Source organism: Symsagittifera roscoffensis, chromosome 4 (genome assembly GCF_963678635.1).
Source record: "Symsagittifera roscoffensis chromosome 4, txSymRosc1.1, whole genome shotgun sequence".
Lineage (NCBI taxonomy): Eukaryota > Metazoa > Xenacoelomorpha > Acoela > Convolutidae > Symsagittifera > Symsagittifera roscoffensis.
Genome location: NC_087065.1, coordinates 45,224,273 through 45,251,444, shown reverse-complemented (window position 1 = coordinate 45,251,444; position 27,172 = coordinate 45,224,273). Strand labels below are relative to the sequence as shown.

The 27,172-nt window shown below is 35.1% G+C and overlaps 1 protein-coding gene and 1 long non-coding RNA gene across 2 annotated transcripts in view; both read left to right on the top strand.

Moving 5' to 3' along the window:
• The window catches only part of LOC134844191 (uncharacterized), a 170,817-nt gene that overhangs the window by 92,313 nt on the left and 51,332 nt on the right, over positions 1 to 27,172 (top strand). The gene's annotated exons all lie outside the window — the stretch shown is intronic.
• LOC134844325 (uncharacterized) lies at positions 9,634 to 17,242 on the top strand. Its single transcript, XR_010162677.1, has 3 exons — positions 9,634 to 9,817; positions 9,956 to 10,104; positions 16,970 to 17,242. It is a non-coding gene; the product is annotated as an uncharacterized LOC134844325 (long non-coding RNA).

Below are 27,172 nucleotides of genomic sequence, written 5' to 3'. Positions count from 1 at the left end.
GGTTTTTCAAAAAAAATTTGATTGTTTTGTGTGTTAATTCTAATATCTTTATCTCGGATAGAAAACTTACTTTGAACGAAAATCGTTTTTGGTAGTGTTGTCTTCGATACAAATATACTTCCAGCCAAACTAAAAAAAATTGAGTAGATATCATTTTTACTGACTCAAATTTTCATTTTTGTTCTACTACTCACACAAAAAACAGGGATTTAGAAACCAACCTAGGTCGCATAAAAGCAATTGAATCAATCTATAAAAAAATATGGTGGAAAAATGCAAACAACTTGATTTTTTTTATTTTGAATTTTCAAAGTGGCAGTCGAAAGCGCATGCAGATGAAAATACAGTCCTGGGAATTACTGAAACGTGGCTTACGAAAAAAAATTGATATGAATTTTTGGAATTTTGAACCTCATGCAAATGTGATGTTCAGACATGGCAGACAATCGGTGATGAAAAATTTATGGTGTTTCATTAGATATAGCAGTTAAATTGTCCCTAAAATTTAGAAACGATTCAAAAGTCTTGAATGTCAAAAATTATGAGTCATAGTGGCTTGTAAGCAAATCAGTTTTTAACTTCGCCAGTAATGAATAAATATCAACAGAACGAAAGCTGTTGAGTTTCTGAAACAACTTATTTTGAATTTTGAAATTGCTTTTTCTGTATCTAACCAAACATTTTTAAAGGGTGATTGTAACAAAGTTCAGTTGAAGCAATTGGAGCAAAACTAATCTGGAATCAACCATCTTTGAAATGGATTGAAAGATTTTTTCGAATTGATGCAACACGAGTCAGTTCTTCGACAAAAAAAAAAACATTTTGATTTTTGATTGAAGGTTTAGAGACAAATGGAGAACAAATTTTGCTTTGATACCTTGTACAAAACAGATACTTTTGCTGCACTTATTTTGGTGCGAACCAAAAACAAATCGAGAATAATTTTTTACTTTTTTTACAAAATTAAAATTTTATCCGCTCTTCCTTTGTTTCAATTTGATCTTTGTACAGAGGCAGAAAACGTTTTTTCAATACTAATAAATTCAATTTTTTATGCTTGTCACCAACTTGCCAAAATCGAAAAAAAAAATATTCGTAATTTTAAAGCAAGAAATGCGCTGAAAACGGATAAGTTCGGTTCAAACTGCAAAGAGAACTCAAAATGAGACAAAAATATGCGCTAGCTCATCGAAATGAATATTTAAAAGATAGTTAGACAAAAATTTTGATTTGTCGTGACCAATTGGCCAAATAAGTTGAAGACAAACGTGGAAAACATTAGCATTCATCTATTATTTTCATAGCGCAGTCCAGCAAAAACTGAGATTTTCTAATCAAATTCGAGGTTCCGGTTTCGTAGAATCCAGCATTAAACGATCGGGCATGACATTAAAATTGCAATCTTTTTAACTATGTTTTTTCAAAGTTAGGAGAGCCTTTTGCTAAACCTCAGCTATATAACTCAGGTACTTCTGAATTACTAATGTTTAGTTTTCAGCATATAACGGTTTTGCTATACTGCAAGAACTTACATGCGTCCTTGGATCTTTCAAAAGTTTTTGACTGTTCTTCTCAAGATATTTTTGTTTAAAATTCACGCTCATTTGGTTTTTTCAACAAAAACTGATGCATTAATTAAAAATTTTGTTAAAAAAAAACGCGTTCAAAAAGTAATTTTAATGGACTTTTTTTGGGTGGATAGAAGTCAAAAAAGAGATGCAGCAACGAACAGTACCGGGTCCGTGGTGGTTCAATCTAATTATTGTGGAATTTCAAAACTGTATCTATGATAGATGTACGTTGGTACAGTATGCAGACGATTGCGTAATTGTTGAATCATTTTTATCCTCAATAATGCTCTGGACTAATTACAAAATTCCTCACGCAAGTTTACTTCCGATTTTTGCTTAAAATAACTTGAATCTAAATGCTTTGCAATAATAGTTCAAAGGTTTTCTTCAGAAGAGTTTGTAGGCTCTAGTGACACTAAGGCTGTAGTTCCAGAATCGAAAAGGTTTGCTTAAAACAAAAAACATTAAAATAACTTACATATTAGCAAGAAATCAGCAACAAAACTAAATTGTAAAAACAAGAAAAAATTAAAAACTCTCAGTGATTTGTGGCTAAATTAATAAATTTGCTCACTTATTATGCAATTTTTTTAAAAGTTTAGCCACAAAAGTCTGAGGATTTTTAGATTTTTGTTTCTGCATATTAGTTTTGTTGCTGATTTCTTGCTAACATGTAAGTTATTGCATTGTTTTTTGTTTTAACCAAAAATTATCGATTCTGGAGTTTTTTTGGGTTGATTTTGTTAAATTTTGAATTATTGACGTGTATTTCTTTTTTTTATTATTTTTGATCATTTTGTAAAGATTAGCTTAGGTTTTTAAAAACTGAAGGTGCTCAAAAGTGAGAAAATTTTGATTGAGTTTACAATTTTAGCGCATTCTCAATTTATTTAGATGTAAAATTGTTTTAAACTCTACGGCGCTGAGCTAATTCTCAGTTACTGTCTATCCTTCAAGAAGTCGTCTTTTTACTTTTCCCTTTTTCAGTCGAAAAAATCTTATGATTTCATGATCTTTTTTGATTTTATTATGGGAGAACTGATAAGTTCTATATTAAGGCGGCTATCTACCCCTACCACTGCCTGGAACAACATAGCAGCCCGGAAAATTAACAATTCTGTCCAAAATATCAGCAATACCGGGACTTTACTTAATCCCGAACATCAAAGATCCACAGAAAAACTTCGCAAACTTACTCTGCAGGGCACTTCTAGCAGATAAACTTCAAGTGTTTGTGTGACACGACATCATCAATATTTCTATCAACAGCCACCTGAAAAACCTTTACCGAGCTTGCACTGCAGAGGAATTGGCAGATATCCTGGTAAATATCAGCGCAATGAGAGTTTGTCTAGAAAACGACAGTATACCTATTTTTGAGGTTCAGGATACCGGAAATTGCGAAAAGCAATTTCCTGCTGCTATTTTTTAACAACTTTCCCGCAATTGTAGTTCGAATCTTCTCTTATTTCTAATATTTTAAGTTGTCGCGAGAAACTTGAGCATGACATCCTCAATTCGAATTTTTGAAAAATTCCATTTCACCCCAAAATCAAGTCTTTTGCGTTGCTCAAGGTCAAACTTCCTAAAATGACCGACTGGTACATAAAATATTCATTTCAAAAATCTTGCAAAATATGTTCAGCCAGAAATTTTTCAGATTGAAAATTGTAATCACTATTGTTCATATCAAAATATGCTCCATTTACTTCATTTTACGGTTTAACAACCATATAATTGGGTTGACTTATTTGTCATTAAAACCCACTATTGGCGTTTTTTTTTTAAATTTCTAACCTTAAAATGGTGAGGGGGAGGTTTTAGGAGGTAAAAAAAAATTTAATTTGTTTGAAAATATACTGCTACTTCTTTCTGAAAGGCGTAATCATAATTATTAAACGATTTGAGAGCTCTAGGTGTCTTATTCTCAAGGGACCTGGTTGCTTTCAAGGGACCACTCTATCATACTAGTACCGTGTTTTCATTTATATGCTGTCTTAATTTGATGTTCTTATTCCAGCTGTAATTTCATCGCATTTTAATCATTTTTTCTAACTTACTTTACTAAATATAGCGGTTTTGATATACTGCAAGAACTAACATGCGTCCTTGGATCTTTCAAATGTTTTTGACTGTTTTTTTCAAGATATTTTTGTTTAAAATTCACGCTTTTTTGGTCTTTTCAACAAAAACTGATGCATTAATTAAAAATTTTGTTAAAAAAAAACGCGTTCAAAAAGTAATTTTAATGGACTTTTTTTGGGTGGATAGAAGTCAAAAAAGAGATGCAGAAACGAACAGTACCGGGTCCGTGGTGGTTCAATCTAATTATCGTGGAATTTCAAAATCGTATCTATGATAGATGTACGTTGGTACAGTATGCAGACGATTGCGTAATTGTTGAATCATTTTTATCATCAATAATGCTCTGGACTAATTACGGAATTCCTCACGCAAGTTTACTTCCGATTTTTGCTTAAAATCACTTGAATCTAATTGCATTGCAATCAGAGTTTGTAGGCTCTAGTGACACTAAGGCTGTAGTTCCAGAATCGAAAAGAATTGCTTAAAACAAAAAACATTAAAATAACTTACATATTTGCAAGAAATCAGCAACAAAACTAAATTGTAAAAATAAAAAAATTAAAAACTCTCAGTGATTTGTTGCTAAATTAATAAATTTGCTCAAGTATTATGCAACAGTTTTAAAAATTTAGCCACAAAAGTCTGAGGATTTTTAGATTTTTGTTTCTACATATTAGTTTTGTTGCTGGGTTCTTGCTAAAGTTATTGCATTGTTTTTTGTTTTAACCGAATTTTATCGATTCTGGAGTTTTTTTGGGTTGATTTTATTAAATATTGAATTATTGACGTGTATTTTTTTTTATTATTTTTGATCATTTTGTAAAGATTAGCTTAGGTTTTTAAAAACTGAAGGTGCTCAAAAGTGAGAAAATTTTGATTGAGTTTACAATTTTAGCGCATTCTCAATTTATTTAGATGTAAAATTGTTTTAAACCCTACGGCGCTGAGCTAATTCTCAGTTACTGTCTATCCTTCAAGAAGTCGTCTTTTTACTTTTCCCTTTTTCAGTCGAAAAAATCATATGATTTCATGATCTTTTTTGATTTTATTATGTGAGAACTGATAAGTTCTATATTAGGGCGGCTATCTCCCCCTAATACTGCCTGGAACAACATAGCAGCCCGGAAAATTAACAACTTCTGTCCAAAATATCAGCAATACCGGGACTTTACTTAATCCCGAACATCAAAGATCCACAGAAAAACTTCGCAAACCTACTCTGCAGGGCACTTCTAGCAGATAAACGTCAAGTGTTTGTGTGACACGACATCATCAATATTTCTATCAACAGCCACCTCAAAAACCTTTACCGAGCTTGCACTGCAGAGGAATTGGCAGATATCCTGGTAAATATCAGCGCAATGAGAGTTTGTCTAGAAAACGACAGTATACCTATTTTTGAGGTTCAGGATACCGGAAATTGCGAATAGCAATTTCCCGCTGCTATTTTTGACAACTTTCCCGCGATTGTAGTTCGAATCTTCTCTTATTTTCTAATATTTTAAGTTGTCGCGAGAAACTTGAGCATGACATCCTCAATTCGAATTTTTGAAAAATTCCATTTCACCCCAAAATCATGTCTTTTGCGTTGCTCAAGGTCAAACTTCCTAAAATGACCGACTGGTACATAAATTATTCATTTCAAAAATCTTGCAAAATATGTTCAGCCAGAAATTTTTCAGATTGAAAATTGTAATGTTGTTGTTGTTGTTGTTGTGGATTCTCAGAAATACTTCTGATGGGACTGCTCCCAGTTCATTTCTTCTTAAAACGTCTTCCATACATCCCTGCAGTTTCGACAATCACAAAACAGTATCCATGTGCAAGGATTCGCCTCATTGAATTTCGCCATTTGATAGGTCCACATAAAATTCAAGAGTCTGTTTTTTAGCCCCGTGGGATTGAAGAAATCTACTGTTCCAGGTAGATGATTGGCCACCCGAGACAGCCTGAAACAAAACTCAGCGCGAGCTTTTTCTGTGCGGACTTTTTTAAGGCTTAATGTCGGGCCATCATTTTGTCTTGTATTTGAGGCAGACTTGTTGGTTAATAGTCGTATTTGTAAATCGTTTTCACTGTGAAAAAAGCTCGATAGGTTCAATAGATTGCATAGCTGTATGAACATAGTAAGGGGCAATGTATTCGTTCGTTTTAACAACGTTAGATAATCACTCTCATAACTGTTTGTTACCCATTTTAGCGCTCTTTTCTGGAATCGTTCAAGTTTTGATAAATTTGCGCGGCATATATTAAAACACGAAGATGCAAATGTTAAAAGTGGTAAAACCGCTGACTTGTAAACACCCAATTTTACTTTCTGTGAAACCCCTTTTGCCACATTTCTTTTAGCAAAATAGAAAATCTGATTTGCTTTTTTCATTCTCGCCATTAGATGATTTGACCAGCTTAGGGTTGTATCAATATGTACCCCCAAATCTTTTATTGTTTCTACTGATTCAAGCATATGCCCATTGATTTGAATTGAATTTGAGTTTCCTCGAAAAATCAGCTCTTTGCATTTGTCAGGAGCCAACTCCATTTTGTTTCCGTTCACCCAATTTTCTAAAGCCGATATATCTGATTGTATTTCAAATTTGGATAGGCCCGCCGAGAAAAGTTTTAAATCGTCTGCATAAATGAAGGGAGTAGTGAATTTTAGCACTTCTGGCAGGTCATTTATAAAAATGCAAAACAGTAACGGCCCCAGCAGAGACCCTTGAGGAACTCCACTTGTAACTAATTTAGAAGAGGATGATACATTGTCACATTTTACCCACTGCGTTCTGTTTTCAAGATAGCTCGCTAAGACTTCCAAAAAACATCCCCCTACTCCAATATTCGCCACTTTTTTCAACAATTCAAAATGGGGCACTTTATCGAATGCCTTTGAAAAATCGGTGTAATAAACGAGCACTTCATCGTTCGGATTTTTATCCAGCGCCTCGTAAACTCGTTGTAAAAATGCTAACAGATTAGTTACAACCGACTTCTTTTTAACAAAACCATGTTGACTTGATTTCATGTATTTTTGAAAGTGATCGTAAAGTGGTTCGTACATGCATTTTTCGAGCACTTTAGAGATAATTGTTAATAACGAGACAGGTCTGTAGTTTTTTATTTGCCTTTTGTCGTCTTTTTTGTGTATGGGCGAAATAGCAGCACTTTTCCAGAATTTAGATACACATCGTAACCTCTTGATATTTTTGAAAATAGCATTTAAAATGGAGCTCATCGGTTTAGCTAAACTTTTCAAAAAACAAGGCGGCAGGCCATCCGGGCCTTTACTTTTTGTTACATCCAGTTTAGTCAACAATTCTCGGATTTTGTTTTGAGATATGTCAAAATTTATGAGGGAAGCATTTTCGCAAGCAATGTCTGTTACTTTAAAATTCAATTTCGGCGTAAATACAGAGTGGAAAAAATTATTTAATTTTTCGACTTTTTCAGCTGACTCCTTATATTTAATACCATTTAATTCCATTTCACGCGGTAGGCTCGACTTCTGCTTTTTCAAGTTTTTGAAATGTTTGAAAATCATGTTAGTATTTCGAGAACTTAAGATACTTTCTTGGTACTCTACTCGTTCTAGTTCCATATTTTGCATTAAACTGTTTTCAAAATTCGTTATCGTTTCCTGCAAATGGGGAGTAGGCCTTGAGTCGAATTGTTTTCGCTTTGTTTCTAGAATTTTAATCAAATTTGAAGTCTTTGGACTCACCCAAGGTGGTAATTTTTGTCTATGCATGGTTCGTTTTGGAACAAAACTTGAAATAAGAGTGTTGATATATTCGTACATTTCGTCAGACATTCTATCGATATTTGTAAAACAAATAGGTGAAAAGGGATATTTCTGCATATAATCAATCATGCTATCATAGTCCGCCGAGCAAAAACTATAAAAACTTTCTTTGACTGGTTTTTCGTCTTGAACATCTATTTCAATTTTCAGCGATATAGGTCTGTGATCTGTTATATCATAGCTTTTTTCAAAATTCGTGCAAATTTCAGCGAAACCCTCCAACCCCCTCATTAGAGCGACATCTAATATATTTGAACCACAAGTTGGAAATTCAATTATTTGATTCATTTCTGCTTCGTCTACTAATTCCAAAATTTCATTTTCATATATACTCGTGCTTTGGTTAATTCTCCAATCCGTTTGAGGGAAATTTATGTCGCCACATAAAAGAACATGATGATTTTTAATGGAGACAATCGAATCAAAAATCTTTTTGAAATCTTCAAAATTATATCTGTATTTGCTATCTTCTGGGGGATTGTATACGCAAAAAATCACGAAATTGAAATTGTTCACTTCTATTTGAACCGCTAATGCACATTCTGGTAGATCTAGATTTAGTTTATATGAATTAAAACAATCTCTTACTGCGATAAGAACACCACCGTGATTCGAAGTGTTACCTGTTAATTTGCGGTCCGCTCTATAAACAGAATATTCAAGTAGCATGAGTTCAGTGTCTTCAATTTGATCATTTAGCCAGGTTTCAGTCACTAAAAGTACAGATGCTGCACAATGAGATACAGCTGAAACAAATTTACTTCTTCTTTCAAATTTCAATAAACTCCTGGCATTCAACAGTACACAGTTTAGGTACATTAGTCATTCAGTGGCTTTTTTAGCATCAATGTTTACCAAAACATCGTCTTTAAATAATTGGAAGTTACGAATTTTCAAGCTGCTGGGTGGTACGTTTGCATTTATCAATTCACGTCTTTTTTGAAGGCATAAATTTTCTTTCTTTGAATCCTCATAGCTTAGGGCAGGCAATATAAAAAACCCCATATTTTTCAGGTCATCCCACATTTCAGCACTTTTGGCTAATATCAATTTTGCATGCCATTCACTAGATAGTGTAACCATAGTAACTCTTGGTTTAGAACGACTTTCTGAAAATTTTCCAAGTCGATGTACATTTTCCACGTTTGCATTCACTCGCAGTTTTTCAAATATCTCTTTTATTGTTTCGTTTGCGTGAAAAACATTTTCATTTTTTGAAAACTCTTTGTTTTCAGGAATTCCCTGAATTCTTAGACATTTCGACACATTGTGAAAGTTATTTGACTTCTTATCATCTGCTTTTTCATTCTGTTTCATGCTATTTTTCTTGATTAAGGCTTCTGCCTTCTCGGTGCTTTTTTCGGTAAGCGCATTCATTTTTGAATTGAAAATTTGTTCTATCGTGTTTTCGATTACAGGCTTTAGGGTATTGACGACCGGAATAAATTTGCTCTCAATAATATCAGTAGTGAACTTATCTTTAAGTTGCTGAATTGTAGCATCTTGAACAAAGTCGTCCCTCTTGTTGTTTGCTACACAGTCGTTGCAGAGAAGCATGGCCCTCGTTCCCAGTTCCCTGATTCCATTGACTGCCACAGGTGTCAAACCAGTGCATGTAGTATCAAGATGCATCCTTGCGTCACATCCCACACAGTGGTACATTTCAGCAGAAGACATCATTGGTTTACGGCATGATTTGCAGCTATGACGTTGATTTGACATGTTTATATGAAACTATAAAATCACTATTGTTTATATCAAATTTTGCTCCATTTACTTCTTTTTACGGTTTAACAATCATATAATTGGGTTGACTTATTTGTCATCAAAACCCACTATTGGCGTTTTTTTTTAAAATTTTCAACCTTAAAATGGTGAGGGGGAGGTTTTAGGAGGTTAAAAAAACATGAAATATGTTTGAAAATATACTGCTACTTCTTTCTGAACGGCGTAATCATAATCATTAAACGATTTGAGAGCTCTAGGTGTCTTATTCTCTAGGGCCCTGGTTGTTTTCAAGGGACCACTCTATCATACTAGTACCGTGTTTTCATTTATATGGTGTCTTAATTTGATATTCTTATTCCAGCTGTAATTTCATCGCATTTTAATCATTTTTTTCTAATTTACTTTACTAAATACTACTTAAGCTACTAATCTGTAATCTTCTTCAGATACAGAATGGATATTCCACGCCAGATATCATTCCTATCTTTGCCCAGTCTTGTGATCGAGCGAGTCATGCAGTTTCTGGTTGATCAGCCAAAGCTCGTACACTTGAAAAGTTGCGTTAACTTTATTTCTCCAGGTGTCATTGATGTCATGAGTCTACGCGCAACTTGCCAACATCTGAACCGAATAGGCATTTTTTCCAGTGCAGTTTTTTTGACTTATTATTTTTAAAATTAATTCTAAGTAGCCGCAAATTCTTTCATATGGTTAAGTTAAATTTTTCTAATGGTAACAAAAACAAGTTGAGCTTGAAAAAATGCTCGAATAGCTAAGGAGTCGAGGCTGCTGTTTTTCTTCGATCTTGAACGATATGCATTGAGAGGAGCGAGTGGATGGGACGATCTCATGCCTCTTTTGGATTCCGAATTCAACTGGAGATGCGAGTCTTTGGAACTAGAAGTGTCAGGAATTGAGAACGTAAAGAATCAACCAGTTCACCGTATCAAAGATTTGCTGTACCGAGTCGGAGTGCATGCTCGGTGCAATAAAACGATAAGACCTTTTTTTTAAAGGAAGTTTTCAATTGTAAGACCGATTTCTTGTTGCTGAGTCTGCCGCTTTTTCTTAAGAAATCAATCTTTCGAGGGTGGTTTTTTCAATCTATTTTGATTTATTCAGAGAAATCTAGTATGAAAAAAATTCAGAAAACTTGGATGCTGTCAGGGTACCCTCAAAGGATGCAGATCTTATTTTCAATATATGTGGTTTTGAATGATTTGCTAAAAATTCGAAACACCGGAGGTGCGTAGTACGCTAGTCATACATTAAAGATTGACAAAAAGTTGAAATTTTCAGGCTTGTAATTGGGTGCTGTCAGGGTATTCTCTGGGGTTCCAACTGTTTCGACAAATTTTGACTGCTAAATTTTCATAGTTTCCGTGATGTGACATTTTTATGGTTCAAAAAATTCTCAAAGAAATTATATTCTTAAATAGACAAAAATTGAAATCCTTAACTCGATAGTGTGAGTTGCTGCCAGGATACTTTCAGGCGTCTCAAATGGTGCCTCCAAATATGAATGCTCAAATCTTTTTAGTGTTCGAGATATGACATTTTTTATGACTTTTTCAAAAAATGTTCGAAGAAGTTGTATATTAAAATTTACCAAAAATTGAGATTATCTACACTATAGTCGTGTGAGGTGCTGTTAGGACTCTTTCATGCATTGCGAACCTAGCATCCAATTACGACTGCTCAAATCTTAAGTTTTGTTCCGAGATATGATATGATTTTTGAAATTTATTTATGAATTTGAAATTGCTAACCAGGTAGTCAGGTGCAGTCGAGTTACTCTCTGGGGTTGCAAATCTTGCCTCCAGAAGTGACTGCTCATTTGCTTCCGGTTTCGAGATATGACGTTTTTTCAAAATTTTTGAAACTTGAAAAAAAAGCGTTGGGAAATTTGAAATTCCAACCCTACAGTTAAGTGTTCTCTGGGTATACTCAAAAATTGCAGATGTTGCCTACAAATTTGATTGCTGAAGTCATCTTACTTTCACCCAATATAAATTTTACCTATTGATTCAGTTTTCTCTAATTGGTTCATGTTATTAAAAAAGCGCAGAATCTTAAAGAGCATCTGTTTTTTTCTTTGAAGTTTGAAAGTTGAGATTTTTTCAAGAAAGTCAGTGTTTTTTTAATGTTTACTTGTGTTCATCACTCTTTTCCAATCTTCAATTGGCTATGTTTGTACTTCATTTTTTATTGAAAACTTAAGCTATAAAGTAACTTCCAAATTCGAAACTTTCCACACTATTGCGGGATGCTCAAGGTACTCTAAGGTTGTTTGATATCAAAATATGACTGCTCAATGCCTCTTTCTTTCCTAGATATGACGTTTTTATCTCTTTTGAAGTTTTTCAAACGTTAAATTTCAAGTTAAGATTTTTCAAAACTTGAAATTGTCGACCATTCGGTGGGGTGATGTCAGTTTAGTACCAGTGGATGCCTATGTGGCCTCGTATCCCAATATTCTCGCTCAAATTTTTTTTCATATTTTTACAATTAAATCAATAAAAAAGAGCCTGTTACTTTAAAAATAAATATGCTGGATTATGAATCCTTTTAATGATTTTTGAATTGAATTTGTTTCAAATTATGAAGTTAAAGTGGTGGTTGGATGCCCCCGTCTTTTTTAACGGTTGCATTCCTTTCGGTATTTTTTTAATTATATTTTTTGTATAAGCACTTTCTTGTTCACTTATCTATACTATATTTAAATGCTAGTGACAGCTATCTCCCATGTTTAAGCTTGATAATTTTGCATGTTTAACGAAAGAATTTTTTCAGGTTTAAGCTATATCATATATTGCAATGCTTAAGAAAATTTTGTAATCAGTTTTACGCAAGGTCATGAATTTTTCAGTAATTTTTTTCGAGACCAAATTAAGTCTGTCTGTTTGTCTGTATACCTGCTTTTTTAAATTAATTTGAATATGTCTGTCTACCCGTCTCCTAATTTTTTAACGTTCTTCTATCAAATCTATTATCTATCTATCTATTATATATTTAAATGCGGGCTTGTCTATCTCGCCATGTTTAAGCTTTTTCATCGTATTTTTTTGCATGTTTAAGCTATATCGTGTATTGCAATGGTTAAGGTTTTTTTTATCGATTTTCCCGATTAAATTCAGTGTTTATTTCGTCAACTTTGTAGTTAGCAATCGTTGGATGTTGTAAGAGTCTTCCCAGGTTTTGCGATTCTGGCCTCCATATATGAATAACCAAATCCTTATAGTTTTCGAGATATGACATTTTTTATGATTTTCTCCGAAATTTTCAAAAACTTAGATTTTAAATAATTCGAATACGTTGAAGATCTCAATCCTGATGTTGGATTTTGTGAGGGTACTCTCAGGGGTTGCGAATCTTGCCTTTAATTATGGCTGCTCAAATCCTTGTAGTTTTCGAGTTATGACGTTTTTTTAGGATTTTTCTTTAATTTCAGAAAACTAAGATATAAGAAAATTCACTAAATTTGATATTCCCATCTCGTTGGTGAGGCTCTGTCAGGGTACTCTCAGGAGTTGCGATTTTTGTCTCCAAAAATGACTGCTCAAATCCTTTTAGTTTTCGAGATATGACGTTTTTTTTTTAAGGATTTTTAAGAAAAAATTTGAGAAAATTAAAATATAAAAAATTTCACAAAGTTTGATATCCCCATCTCGGTGGTGAGGCTCTGTCAGGGTACTCTCAGGAGTTGCGATTTTTGCCTCCAAACATGACTGCTCAAATTCTTGTAGTTTTCGAGAACTGACGTTATTTGTGTTTTTTTTTTTTCAAAAAAGTTTATGAAAAATAAATTTGTTTTTTTTTCAAAGTTTGATAGTCCTAACCTGCAGTTGGGGGCTGTCAGAGTAATCTCAGGAGTTGCAAATTCGGCCTCCAATTAAGAATGCTCAAATATTTTTAGTCAATGAGATACGACGATTTTGTGATTTTGTTTGGAAATTTTCAGAAAATCTAATTACAAAATAGTTCACTTAAGTGAAATTCCCAACCTTGTAGTTGTGTGCTGTCAGCGTACTTTCAAAGATTGCAAATATTGCCATCTAATAAGATTGCTCAAATCTTGGTAGTTATCGAGATGTGAAATTTTTTCTGGTTTTCAAAAAAATACCTCTTTTTAGAAAACTTAAGGTGAAATTTCTCAAAATTTGAATTTCCCAACGTTGTAGTTGGGTACTGTAAGAGTACTCTCAGGAGTTGCAAATCTTGCGTCCAAATGCGTTTGCTCAATTGCTTTTTGTTTTCCCCAGACGTGACGTTTGTTAGTTCATTTTAAATTTTTCGAAAAACTTCAAAATTTGTATAAAAAACTTGAATAAAAAAACTTAATTTGTAATTACGAACCCTGTAATTGGGTGCTGTCAAAGCACACTCAAAGAATGCAGATCTTATTTCCAATATATGCGGTTTATCATGAGCACCGGAGGTGCTTTTTACGCTAGTCTGTTTGAAACTTTGGAGGTTTGTTACACACTATTATAATTTAATTGGATTTTCACTTGACACATGTTTAAGAAGTCCATATGTTGACATGTTAAAATTTTCTACTGAAGTCAGCGTTTAAAAGATACAATTGTTGAAGTACGTCTTTATGTTCAAAGGAGCAGTTGAATGCAAGTTTTATCCTCCATTTACGGTTTTAATCATACATCTGTTGGAGCGCGAATGCCCCATAACCCTCCGTTTTTTTTTTCGTTTTTTCAATGCTGATGTTACAAAATTTGAAATTTGTAGCCTTATGTCGAGATGCGGCCGGATTAGTTCCAAGGTGCTGGAGTTCCTGCCTCAAAATTTTCACAAATTTTGAGATTCTCTAATTTATGGGGGGTGTGATTACACATGCGAAAGCAAATGTCTTGTAATGGAGAACTATAATTTTCCCCGCACAAACTTACAAATTTTCAACTGGCTTTATTGTTTATTATCAACTTCCAGGTTCCTTCGTTCTTGACCGAGAGGTCAGGCCGTCACCTTTGCACCCGAACTCATGGGTTTGAATACCGGCTGGACTTGGTTGGTTTTTCAGTATGAATGTAATTGAAATAATTGTTCCATTACGGACTTTCTAAGTTCTGCTCAAGTTTTGTCTTAGTAGCCGTACCTCGGATTTTTCTTGCGCTGTAAGCACGTATCATGGTAATTACAAGTGATGTTCATTGCAGTTTCAGGGGGGACTTGAAAATTTTAAAAACATTTTTTTTGGCTCAACTGGTGTCTGCTCAAAGGTTGTCGGCTTTTTCCCACTTCGTAAGTTTGTTCATTGCTAATTTTAAATTCAAACGTCTTTTTATTTGTATTTGATAAAAACGGAAGTTATAAACGTGTGGGATTGGTTTTTTTTACAGTTTTTATTTTTCTCAAAAACTTAACCAATTTTCTAAAATTGCTAAGGGCCTTCCCACAAATCGTTCTGTGGATTGAATCCAGAATCTGGGTCACATAATCCCGCACAGATTTTTTCGAAGGCTGCAGACAGAGGTGAACGGTATAAAAAGAAACTAACAGAGCATGTAGACACACAAAGGAGTAGATGGTTTTTCCATTAGAGGGGTAAAGAAGTCATTTTGGGAAGCTTTTTTACATACCGGTTACGCCCAAGTTTTTTGACACAAAAATTTACGGCCATCGTGAAAGTCAAAATTTTGACTTTTTGACCGTTTTTTGTAACTTTTTGATTTTTTTGAGAACTACCCTCCCAGTTTTGAGTTTGATGTTTCAATCGAAATTGCAGGTTGCAAGAGTCTCTTCTGCGTGAGTAGCCACTTTTTCACACGCAAAAAACTATGATTCTCAGACATGACAAGTTATTTGTTTTTTGACCGTTTTTTGGACTTAACTGGATGACTATCCTGCCAAATCTGATTTAAGGTTTATTCAAAAGAACAGCTGGTTGAAAGCACACTTGTTTCATTGGTTGCGCATTATTTATATTAGAAACAAGTTATGGCTTTCAACCAAATCAAAGCTTTGAAACTTTGACCTTTTTTGGAATATTCACTCAAAAACTACCGTGCCAATTCTCATGTTGTGTTCAATTGAGAAACCCGGTTTTCGGAATCTTCTCTGCTTAAGCGGCGACGACCTGCATTTTGCCGAAAAAAGTTATCAATTTTCGAAAGTTTTTGAACACTTGACCGTTTTTTTAGAAATATATTTTTTTGTGGTTTCAAAAGATAAAAAAAACATGTTTCATAAAATTTGAGTTTCGAATATGGCCTCTTATTATGACTGCTCGAGTCTTAATAATTTCTGATATACTTTTTGAAAAATTTCATAATTAGAATTTTTCAACTCTATTAAGGGGCGCTCTCAGAGTACTGCAAGGAATTTCAAATATGTTTTCTAATTATGACCGCTCAAATATATATAATTTCCACTATATCGAGACTTGCCGATTTTCATGATTTCTTCAAATTTTCAAAAGTTAATTTCCTAAGCCAACGATGCTTACTGGGTACTCCCATAGGTTGCAAACCTGATTTTCATTTTCCGAGATATGCTTTTTTCAACAGTATTATTGATCTTATTAATCAATTGTAAGTACTGGCTTATGAAATTGAATAGCTAAGTTAAGTTGATCAAGAATCTCGTTATAAAAATGATTTATTTCAATTGAAAAATGATAAAAATGAATTCTATTAAAAATAGTTTTCATTTTGAGCTACTTCAACAATATAGAAAGTGCAAAGTTTTATGCTTTTTGCTGTTAGCCACAATAAAGTTTTTCGTCTGAATTCAAAATACGAAAACTTATAATAAATGAACATGAAATTTAAAAAATATATGAAAAAGAACGCTGTTGGTAGCTCCCATTCAATTGTTTACATTTTCATTAATTTTCGTTATTCGTAATTTTCGTTTATATATATATATATATATATATATATATATATATATATATATATATATATATATATATATATATGAGAAAACAACCTCCAAGTTTTTAAATAGCAAAGAAGCGTTTTTATAGCTGCAACAAATTGACAGTTGGAAACAAAATTTTTCAGTTACATTAAACTTCGTCGTTTTTTGTTATACAAAACATTTTCGACAATCAACAATCTGATTGAAGCAGCCTAGGTACAAGTCACGTGCTAGTTTTTCGAATTTTTCGTCCAAATTACTGGTCGGAACATTTGGTGCTACTTTGATAGCAACCGGCAAAAATTTATGTGTTAAGCTTTGCACGTCGTCAGTTTCATTCATTGAAGTTTACCAGATTTTCTACTAACTCAAATTATATTTCAGTGGTAATTTTAATCGATTTTTTATAGTAAATATCTAATCATTGGCAATATGGGCAACCTTGAGATGACGTCGGACGTGGAATTGTGCAGTTTTAGGTTTAATTATTTTCGTACAGATTCGTTAACAGAAAAGGATGTTGCCTACAATTTGGCAATTACTAATTTGACTGAAAAATTTTGAGAAAGGAACCAAATCTGAAGCTAGCGTTTTTGTTGCTTTTGTTATGATTTGAGTTTGCAGCAAACCTCGTAAAGCGGCAATTCGTAACACGCGACAATTCGTAACAGGCGACAAATCGTAACAAGCGACAATTCCTAGCACTCATTTATGGGACAAACACTAATTTATAGCAAATCTCCATATTACTTCAAAGTTAATATTAAACTGAATGTTGACATTACGGAAGCTTTCATTTTTAAAATAAAGTGTAGATCAAAAGTATTAGTTTTTAAACAATTGAGCTGTTGCTCCTGACGTGTATCCTTGCCTAGTTTGTGTTGTTTTATGGTTGATCCTTTACAAGAGCTGGAGTCTCAATACGATCCAATTCATCGAACAAATTCCGTCGAAGTATTCTAATTTATTCAGAATTTCATTGCAGTTAGTGTGCCTTAAAGTCAGCGGTGAAAACGGATGGCCTGCATTTTGCGATGTACTAGTAAAATTGACCTCACTTTTGAGTTCGAAAACAGAAATAAAGCTGGAGGTTGGCCTATTCAATTTTCACCCGGCCGCAAATTTGCCACTGGAGTATGCGAATCTGATTAGAAAAATGCAGATTGACGATTTAAGCGAGGAATTTAATACCCGCCATCTGGAAGACTTCTATCATTATCCCACTACTGAAGCCAGGAAAACCCGCCAATGAGAGTGCCTCGTACCGGCCGATATCACTTCTTTGCCCCGCAGTCAAGATACTCGAGAAGTGCCTTCTCCCGATACTCCAGAAACACCTCAAGACGGCAGAACATCAACACGGCTTCAGACCGCGACACTCAACAGTCACAGCGCTCAATGAGCTATCAACTGTAATCGCAGACGGCTTCAATCAACGAAAACCCGCTGCCCGTACTGTTCTCGTTGCATTAGACCTCTCGAAAGCTTTCGATACTGTGTGTCACGCTACCCTCCTCAAGCTGATTAACGATTCCACGCTTCCAGGAGCACTTGTACGCTGGTTAGCCACGTACCTGCACGGTAGACAGGCCCGCACACTGTTCAGAGACACGGTGTCAAGCAGTCGTATTGTCAGATTTGGAGTTCCACAAGGATCGGTTGTGGCTCCTACGCTGTTCAATTTCTACGTGGCAGATGCTCCAATGCCTCCACCGACAATTTTCTTAGTATCCTATGCTGACGACTTCACAGTTTTCGCCCTTGGGACCGACATAGAGACACTAAGCAAAGACATCAACAGCTACCTGACGACGCTCTGCAATTTTCTAGACTCTAGAGATTTGGAGATTTCAACACCGAAATGTTCCGTCACGCTCTTCACGCCCAGCACCAAAGAACACAAAATCACACCAGACGTGAAGATCAACGGGAAAGCCCTCACTCTAGCGAAAACACCAAAAATACTAGGCGTCACCTTCGATACAGCCCTGACATTCGGCCCACACTGCAAACTAGCCGCAGCTAGAGGAAGGAGCAGAGTGAATATCTTGAAAGCGCTGGCAGGAACTACCTGGGGACAGAGCAAGGAAACCCTCATAGTAGCCTACCAAGCCTTCATCAGGCCCGTCTTAGAGTACGCATCACCAGTCTGGACTCCGATCGCTGCACAGACCCACGTAGAAACGCTGCAGAAAGTCCAAAACTCAGCCCTAAGAGTGGCCACAGGATGCACCACGATGACCGCTATCCAGCACCTGCACGACGAGACGAAAATTCTACCTGTCAGGCGGCATATTCGTATGAAAGCAGTCCAGCACCAGCTAGCCCATCATCTCGAAGGACACCCTGGCAACAGGCTGCTAGACCGACCGGAACCGCCCAGAAACATGAAGGAAACGCTCTTCAGCAGGTACGAGAGGTACATCACTGCACTCCTCGAAACATCCGATTCAGAAGAAGACGACGACACGCACGTTACCGAAGAGGACTACAGAGGGCTCCTCAAAAAAGTGCACACAAATGAGGTCAAAGACGCCCTAGACAACCGGGACAACAACAAAGTGCTCGACGAACCAGCCCCCAAACTGAGCAAGGATGAATTACGACTGCCGAGAGGTACTAGACGGACCCTTGCCCAGTTACGGAGCGGCTACTCCCCATTCCTACAAAGCTACCTACACAGACTAGATGAATCAACCCCAGAAACATGCCCACAGTGCAACTCAGAAACCCACACAACGGGTCACCTATTCAGGTGCAGCGCAAACCCGACTACAATCACCCCCCACGCACTCTGGGAAAACCCGATCGAAGCAGCTGCTTTCCTGCAACTCGATACAGAAGAAGCCACAAATGAGGGACAAGAGGAGGGCCAAACTACGGGCACCTAGGCAACAACAACAACAACAACAAGCGAGGAATTTGAATCTAACAATTTGCAAAAAGTAATCCAAAATTTTCCCAATTTAAAGGAAATTTGTTTGGACGAAATGACAGTTTCTCTAAGAACAGAGTTAGTGCGTGCAAAAATATTGAAGACGGTCTTTATTTATTCTATTGAGCCAAGTAAGTTTCTACGCGTTTTGCAGGGGCGAGATAAAAAAATTGCCTCTTTTCCCTACTGTTGAAAAATTGATCGTTTATTTTCAATCGAGAGATGAATTTATTTTGGTACCTGGGTTCATCCAAACGCATTTTCCTAACTTGATGCTTTTGGAACTCAGCATATATTCACACAGCAGTTCGTATTCGCATTGGTATTCAGGTAATTAAGTGTTAATGACCTAAGTGAGTTTTCATTTAGGCCGGGTGTCTTCGTTTAAAATTTTATTTTGGCGGCTCATTTGATAAAAACAAGAAAACTAATGCTCTCCAGGCGCGAAAAATTGAGCCTGGGTCTTAGTTTTAAATAACTTTTGATTTTCAGATTTTACAGCGGATTCATCTGTTGAGTCAGTTTTCTCAAAGTGAATCAGTTTTTTTACACAAGCAGCGTAGTGTAATTGTACTATTCTTTTTTCCAACCTAAGTCGCAAATATTGACGCTACTTTTGGTGCACCTTTGAGGTATCTGGTACGAGTGGTTACACGAAATACTAAAGGACCTGCTACCAATCACTACAAAACACAGTTCTGAACTAGCTCCTTGAGTGGGAAGCTCTTCCTCGTACCTTATCAAGAAATTAAATACATTCGTTAACTTGAAAATCAGCAAAAACCTACCCCATCGAACGAAGGCAAAATTGAAAATCTTCAAACTGAACTAACACTGTCCCTTCAAAATGACCAGCATCTCCACGAAAAAATGCTTTTTGAGAATGGGAAATTCAGCGAAATACAACGATATCTGAAATCGATCACCAAGTCTAGCATGATCCCTTCAGAGATCTTCCTAGATCAAAAAATAGCCAATACAGGCGCTCAAAAAGTTGAATTGTTTAACATATATTTTCAATCAGTTTTCACACGAAACGCCAACGTTGGGAAAGCAGAACGACAAGATAACGTTCTTCTGAACAGTATCAATTTCACGATCGATGAAATAGAAGATGCCCTAAACGAGCTGCCCGTAAATAAGGCCAATGGACCAGACATGATTGGTAATACTCATAAAAAACTTTTCAAAGTCATTACCAAAATTATTTCACTTACTGTTCAACTTGATTGCAAATAAAGCGATATTTCCAACAAAATGGAAGATCAGCGAAATCGCACCAATTTTCAAAGACGGGGATAAACAAGACGTATCATATTACAGGCCGATCAGCCTGCTCTCAGCAGTGTCAAAACTGCTTGAGAAACTAATATTTGAGAAACTGGCCCCAATTGTCTACCCAACCCTAACACCAGACCAACACGGTTTTAGACCTAAACGATCGACGATAACAAACCTAATAGAGTATCTACACGAGATATTTAGCTGCCTAGATTTGCCAAACTGCAACTACCTGAACACCTTCTACTTGGACTTTCAAAAGGCATTTGACAAAGTCTCGCACGGAATCCTCATGGAGAAATTATCGACTTCTGGAATTGGAGGAAATTGTTTATCTCTGATACACAGCTACCTCTCGAACCGGAAGCAAACAGTGAGGCTGAATGACACAATTTCAGCGGCGTTCCCCAGGGCTCTATACTCGGGCCGCTTTTCTTCCTAGTCTTCATAAATGATCTACCGTCCTGTGTCATGTCCGCAACATTTGGTTATGCAGACGACTACAAAATTGTTGATTACAACCCTTTAACTCTCAACATAGATGTTAGGAGACTTTGGAGGTGGTGCGAGGAAAACTGCATGTCAATGAACCTGACGAAAAGCAAAGTTCTCTGTATCAAAGGATCAGCTACGATTGCACTCCCCAATTACAGTTTCGAAACCACTGAAGTAATGAAAGATCTGGGCATCCTGATAACCGACACGCTCTTTTGGACGCAACACGCAAAAAAAGGGCTGAAAAAGCCTTTAACGCTCTCTTTGTACTCAAAAGGAATCTCTCAAAGGCGAATTTCGCGACCAGAAAAAACGCATACATCTCTTACGTTGTGCCAATTCTGTGCTATGGTTCAGCTATCTGAAAACCATCAAAAGGTGACTTAGAAATCATAGAAAGTGTGCAGCGGAAAGCGATCTCGTGGATTTTCATGACAAGCTATAGCCATATATCCTATAAAGACAAACTCGTAAAACTTAACATCCTTCCTTTGTCTCTATACCAAGAGCTTCATGTTGGATTGCTGTTTGCAAAAATACTAGCTGGAAAAGTTGACATTGACTGGAGAAGCCATGTAAGCATCACTGACGTTGGAAACCGAAGAGCTCAAATGACACGAAATTTCGTCTGCAAACAAATGCGTCTGAAGAAGTGCGAGTCGGATTTCTGGTTTCGGGCATGTCGTCTTGCTAGTCTGTACAACGAATACTTCAAATGTGACATATTGTTTGACCCAGAATGCAAAAACAGACTTCTAGGAATGTATACAAAGTTTTTGAAAACTTGCTACAACGAATCAGATACATACACTTGACGCATTTTATGCGAATGCAACAACTGTAGAGACCTGAAGAAACCTACACTTATAACTGAAAACTAAATTTTGAACAATGCAATGACTGGGTTTTATGCGAACCCATGGATTATATTCCTAAATCCTTTGTTATTATTATATTATTATAGGTCTTGCTGTTTTTTTTGTATTTTTTTTCAGAAAAAGTCTTAAAATATAAATGCACTTAGGTATATATATATATATATGCCATTTTTGAGTTCAGTTGAATTTTATCTGCTGAAAATTACGTAAATAGCACTCTCCCAATACAAACGTGAAAATGGCGTGAAAAAACGTGAACGATTTCTAATTTCGAAAGTGGAACTTAATTTTTAGATTTCCAGCGGAATAAAAACTTTTCCTGTTGATCCAGTTTTCTCAAGTTGGGTTAATGTTATCAAAAAAGCGCCAATCATAAATCTTTCTAGAAATATAAAGAGCTTAAAGGCTATCTATTTTCTTTGAAATTCGAAAGTGGAAATTTTTTCAAAGTTGGTGTTTTTTATGTTTAATTGCGTTCATTACTCTTCCAATCTTCGATTGGCTATGATTGATTGTTGTAAACTAATTATGCAATTTGTTTTTATAACCACTGAAATAAGTAGTACATAAATAAGAACATTCTTTTTTCCGACTAACTTTAGTATAATCACGATCTGTAACAGATTTCATTGCATCTGTTGTCTGCTTTTTTGTGGCTAGTTCTTGCCGATTGTTAGTGTCCGTGGCTGAGGAGTCTGAAGGAGTCTGAATTTTGAAGGAGTCTTTTTTACATAGGGGCCCAGTTAGTTTTTTGCGATCACTCTCGCACTGGTAGCCCTCTCTAGGTCGCTGGTTTGAATCCGTCGCGTGGAAGATTTTTTAAACTAATTCCAGGCTTGTTTCTTTATATTCTTATTTCAATTTATAGACCTGCTTTTTTGTCGTGTTGTCGATAGTGTTTGAGAAGTATAACTTCTTAAACTAGTCTTTTAATAGCTTGGTTCACAATTAATTCAAATTCTGTGTCATGCTGCACGTTAAGCCTCAAGGTAACGTTTGTGCATGCCTGACAATCCCCCGGCCCAAAACTTGAATCCTGTCAGGAGTTGTTTTTTGATAACTGAACATAATTCCGCTTGTAAAGCGTTATCAAACTGGAATATAATTTTTTTTTAGTTAACTAATTTAACAAAATCAGTTGAATCACTTGCTGACTATGCTGCTGACTGAAATGGTCAATTTCTTGAAAATTCGAATTTAAATCGAAGGATTTTGCTGTTGACAATTATCATTGTAGTTGCAAGAACAAGTTGTGTTCAATCTAATTTCAGGTGGAGGACCTGAAAGATTTAGAAAAAAAAATTAATTTTTTTTTCGGTTCAATTGGTTTCAATTCAAAGGTTGTTGGTTTAGTTGCCACATTACTGATTTTTCTTGTGCTGTGTTTTTTTGTGTGTTTTTTGATGTTTGTGTTGTATCGCAAGTTGTGCGATGCTCCGCTTCGCTTGTGTTAACTCAAAGTAATTTTCTTTTAAAAAAAGTTCTTATGATGTTTAATTGTCGCTGAACCTAGATCAGGCTCTTGTATAGGTCGCGATGATCTTTTTATAGAAAGTGTTCTGGCTCAAATTTAATTTTTCGCAGTTTGACTTCTGGTTTTTTTTAAATTCATTTCATTTCCTTTGGTAGATTGAAAACCAACTACCTATATCGAACAACAAAAATGTTAAGGTCACGGAAATTTTCGTTATTCCAAGTTTTGAAAAACTCAAAGATAGAGGGCTGCAATAGTCTGATATCTTTCTGATTTTCTGATTGGGACCTGCGCCAGCTTGCGGCTTTGCTCATGAGTTAATACGTCAAGTAATTAGTTGTTTTCATGGAAAGTAAAGTCCAATATCGAGCAGTGAAAGTGTAAAGGTCACGAAAAAGGTGACCGAATTATAGTTTCGAAAGTGGATATTAGTTTTCAGATTTACCGGCAATAAAAATCAGTTATTTATCCATTTTCTCAAATGGAGTTAATTTTAGCAATTAGTGTCAATCATAAATCTATATCTATCTATCTATATCTATCTATCTATCTATCTATCTATCTATCTATCTATCTATCTATCTATCTATCTATCTATCTATCTATCATTCTATCTATCTATCTATCTATCTATCTATCTATCTATCTATACATATATATCTATCTATACTATATTTAAATGCGAGTGACAGCTATCTCCCATATTTAAGCATAATAATTTTGCATGTTTAACGAAAGAGTTTTTTCATGTTAAAGCTATATCATATATTGCAATGCTTAAGAAAATGTTTCAATTAGTTTTCCGCAAGGTCATTAATTTTCAGTAATTTTTTGCGAGGCCAAATTAAGTCTGTCTGTCTGCCTGCCTGTCTGTCTGTCTGTCTGTATACCTGCTTTTTAAATTAATTTGATCACGTCTGTCTACCCGTCTCCTAATTTTTTAACTCTCATCTATCTATCTTTTATCTATTGTATGTTTAAATACGGGCTTCACTATCTCGTCATGCTTAGGCTTTTTCAACGTATTATTTTTGCATGTTTGACAAAAGAGTTTTTTCACGTTTAAGCTATATCGTATATTGCTGTAGTTTAAGTTTTTTAGATATCCCAGTTTAAATTTAGTGTTTTTTTCATCAAGTTTGAAATAAGCAACCTAATAGTTGGATCTTGTCAGAGTTTTCCCTGGTTTTGCGATTCTGGCTTCCATATATGAATAACCAAATCCTTTTAGTTTACGAGATAGGCAATTTTCAGTTTTTGAAATGTCAGGGCACTCTCAGGGATTCCGAATCTTGCCTTCAAATCTCACTTCTCAATTCCTTGTAGTTTTCGAGATATGATGTTTTTTTTATTTTCAAAAATTTTTTCAAATACTAGATTTTAAAAAATTCCAAAACGTTGAAAATTTCATTCCTGTTGTTGGATATTTTGAGAGTACTCTCAAGGGTTGCGAATCTTGCCTCTGATTATGGCTGCTCAAATCCTTGTAGTCTTAAAGATATGACGTTTTTTTAGGATTTTCTCCGAAGTTTTCAAAAAAACGGATGTTAAAAAATTCCGAAACGTTGAAGATCTCAATCCTGTCATTGGAATCTGTGAGGGTACTTTCATGGGGTTGCGAATATTGCCACTGAATATGGCTGCTCAAATATTTTGTAGTTTTCGAGATATGACGCTTTTTAGGGTTTTCAGAATACTTAGATTTGAAAAATTTCACAAAACTTGAAATTACGATCTATGTAGTGAAGATTTGTCAGGGTGATTTTTAAAAAAAAATTTTCATGAAAATTAAATATTTTTTTTCTTCAAAGTTTCATATTCCTAACCTGTAGTTGGGGGGCAGTCAGAGTAATCTCTGGGATGGCAAATTCGGCCTCCAATTCTGAAAATGCCCAAATCTTAAAATGCCTTACTCTTTTTAGTTAAAAAGATAAGACGATTTTTGTGATATTTTTTTGAAATTTCCAGAACACTAAATTACAAAATAATTCACTAAAGTGAAGTTCCCAACCATCTAGTTGTCTGCTGTCAGAGCACTTTCAAAGATTGCGATTATTGCCATCAAATAATACTGCTGAAACCATGGTAGTTTTCGAGATGTGAAATTTTTTTGGTTCTCAAAAAATACCTTTTTTAAAAAAACTAAAGGTGAAGTTTCTCAAAATTTGAATTTCCCAATGTTGTAATTGGGTACTATAAGAGTACTCTCAAAAGTTGCAAATCTTGCGTCCAAATGCGACTGCTCAATTGGTTTTAATTTCCCAGATGTGACGTTTCTTAGTTCATTTAAAATTTTTCGAAGAACTTCTAAAAAACTTCACAAAATATTATGGTGCTTCAAAGTTTCTATGAAAAACTTAAGAAAACTTTGCAAAATTTTTTATTACGAACCTTTCAACTGGGTGCTGTCGGATTACACTCAAAGAAAGCAGATCTTATTTTCAATATATGCGGTTTATTATGAGTACCGGAGTTGCGTTACACGCTAGTTGTTTAAGAAATTCGAAGAGCTTTAAGGACATCTCTTTGTTTTCCTAGAAGTTTCTAATCAGTATTTTTTTCTGTTTTCTTGCGTTCATTGAATCTTTTCCAACTGTCTGTTGGCTATGTTTTTATGTAATGGTGCAGATAATTGAATTCCAAGAATGTTAGCAGAGTTTACCATTTAAAGACAATTTTTCAAGGTTTATTTTGCGTTTTGGCTCGTCTTGTCAGTAGAACGAATTGAATGCTGCCGTGTAATTTTGTTTTAAGTTTTTAATGTGCTTTTATTGCGAAATTTTTACGCAAAAAATGATTTTTGCATTTTTCTCAAACTCCTCGCATTAACAAAGGAGATGTTTTATAGATGTTTTACTTGAAGATGTTTTTATAAAACTTGTCGCTGTTTAGCGCCTGAACCTACGGCATATAAATTTGTTATCGAAAGATATGCGAAGCTTCGCATCGCCTCTATGTTTTGAAAGTACAAAGAGCTTCAAGGCTATTTTTTCTATAATATCGCGAAAATTCAAAACTAGAAGAAAAATATTTTTGGTCTCTTGAGCTCATTAACACTCCGAAATCCCGTTTGGCTTGAATTTTACTTTACCACCCTCGTGCCACACTCTGAAAACAAGTCACAAATTGTTACACCTCTTCATTGAATGCAAAAGCATAAAACATTTGTTTATAAGCATTGCTGCGAAAGATTTTGATGTTACATCCTTATCCAAGATGTTCCTTTACCTATTAGAGGGTTCTTTTAATTTGGAAACGATAACATTTTGGATTCCGATGAAAGGATATCAGACTCTTGTCGAGTCGTATATGGAAACATTTCAAGTGAAGTTGCTAGAAAAACAGCAGGAGCTACAGATAATGTTGGTGAATTTCATAGTCGATGATGCAGGAGAACCAACTTCGTCTGATTATCTTCATGATGGTATCAAAGAATGTCTGTTTGATTGGGTAAATCGGAATCAAGATTTTTTGTCCTCGCACCCTTCACTAAAGTGGTTAAGATTTAACAACTACGATATTGTTCTGAAAAACACATTGAGCAAAAACGACATCGCGCGGTTGGATCAATTGAACTCGGAATTTGGATGGAAAATCAGAGAGTTAGACTTGCTTGATCCTGATGTTGTTCAGACACTTCCGTTTGAAAAACTAAATATCACTATTACGTAAATGGAAATAAAGTTTAATGAGACCTTGATATTTCTAGCAGTGGTTGTTTTGAAGGACTTCTTTGCAGTTTCCGGTGAGTGTTGGTTGCTGTTGATGAGAGTAAAGTGAGCCTGTTGAGCTGTGAAAGAGTGAGATTTCAATTTAATTGTCTATTTTTGAGATATCGCGATTTTGTTCTCGCTTTTAAAGACTTTTGCGTTGTCTCAGTAGGAACATGCTCTGCTTTTCGTCTATATTCTCCATCATTTTTTTCACGTCGTTTTATTATTTTGTACGGAGTACTTATTAAAATGAAACAAAAAATGAATGTTTAATTGAAGCTTAAATGAATGTTTAAATGAATGATAGGCAGAGAGGCCAGTCCATAATGACTTT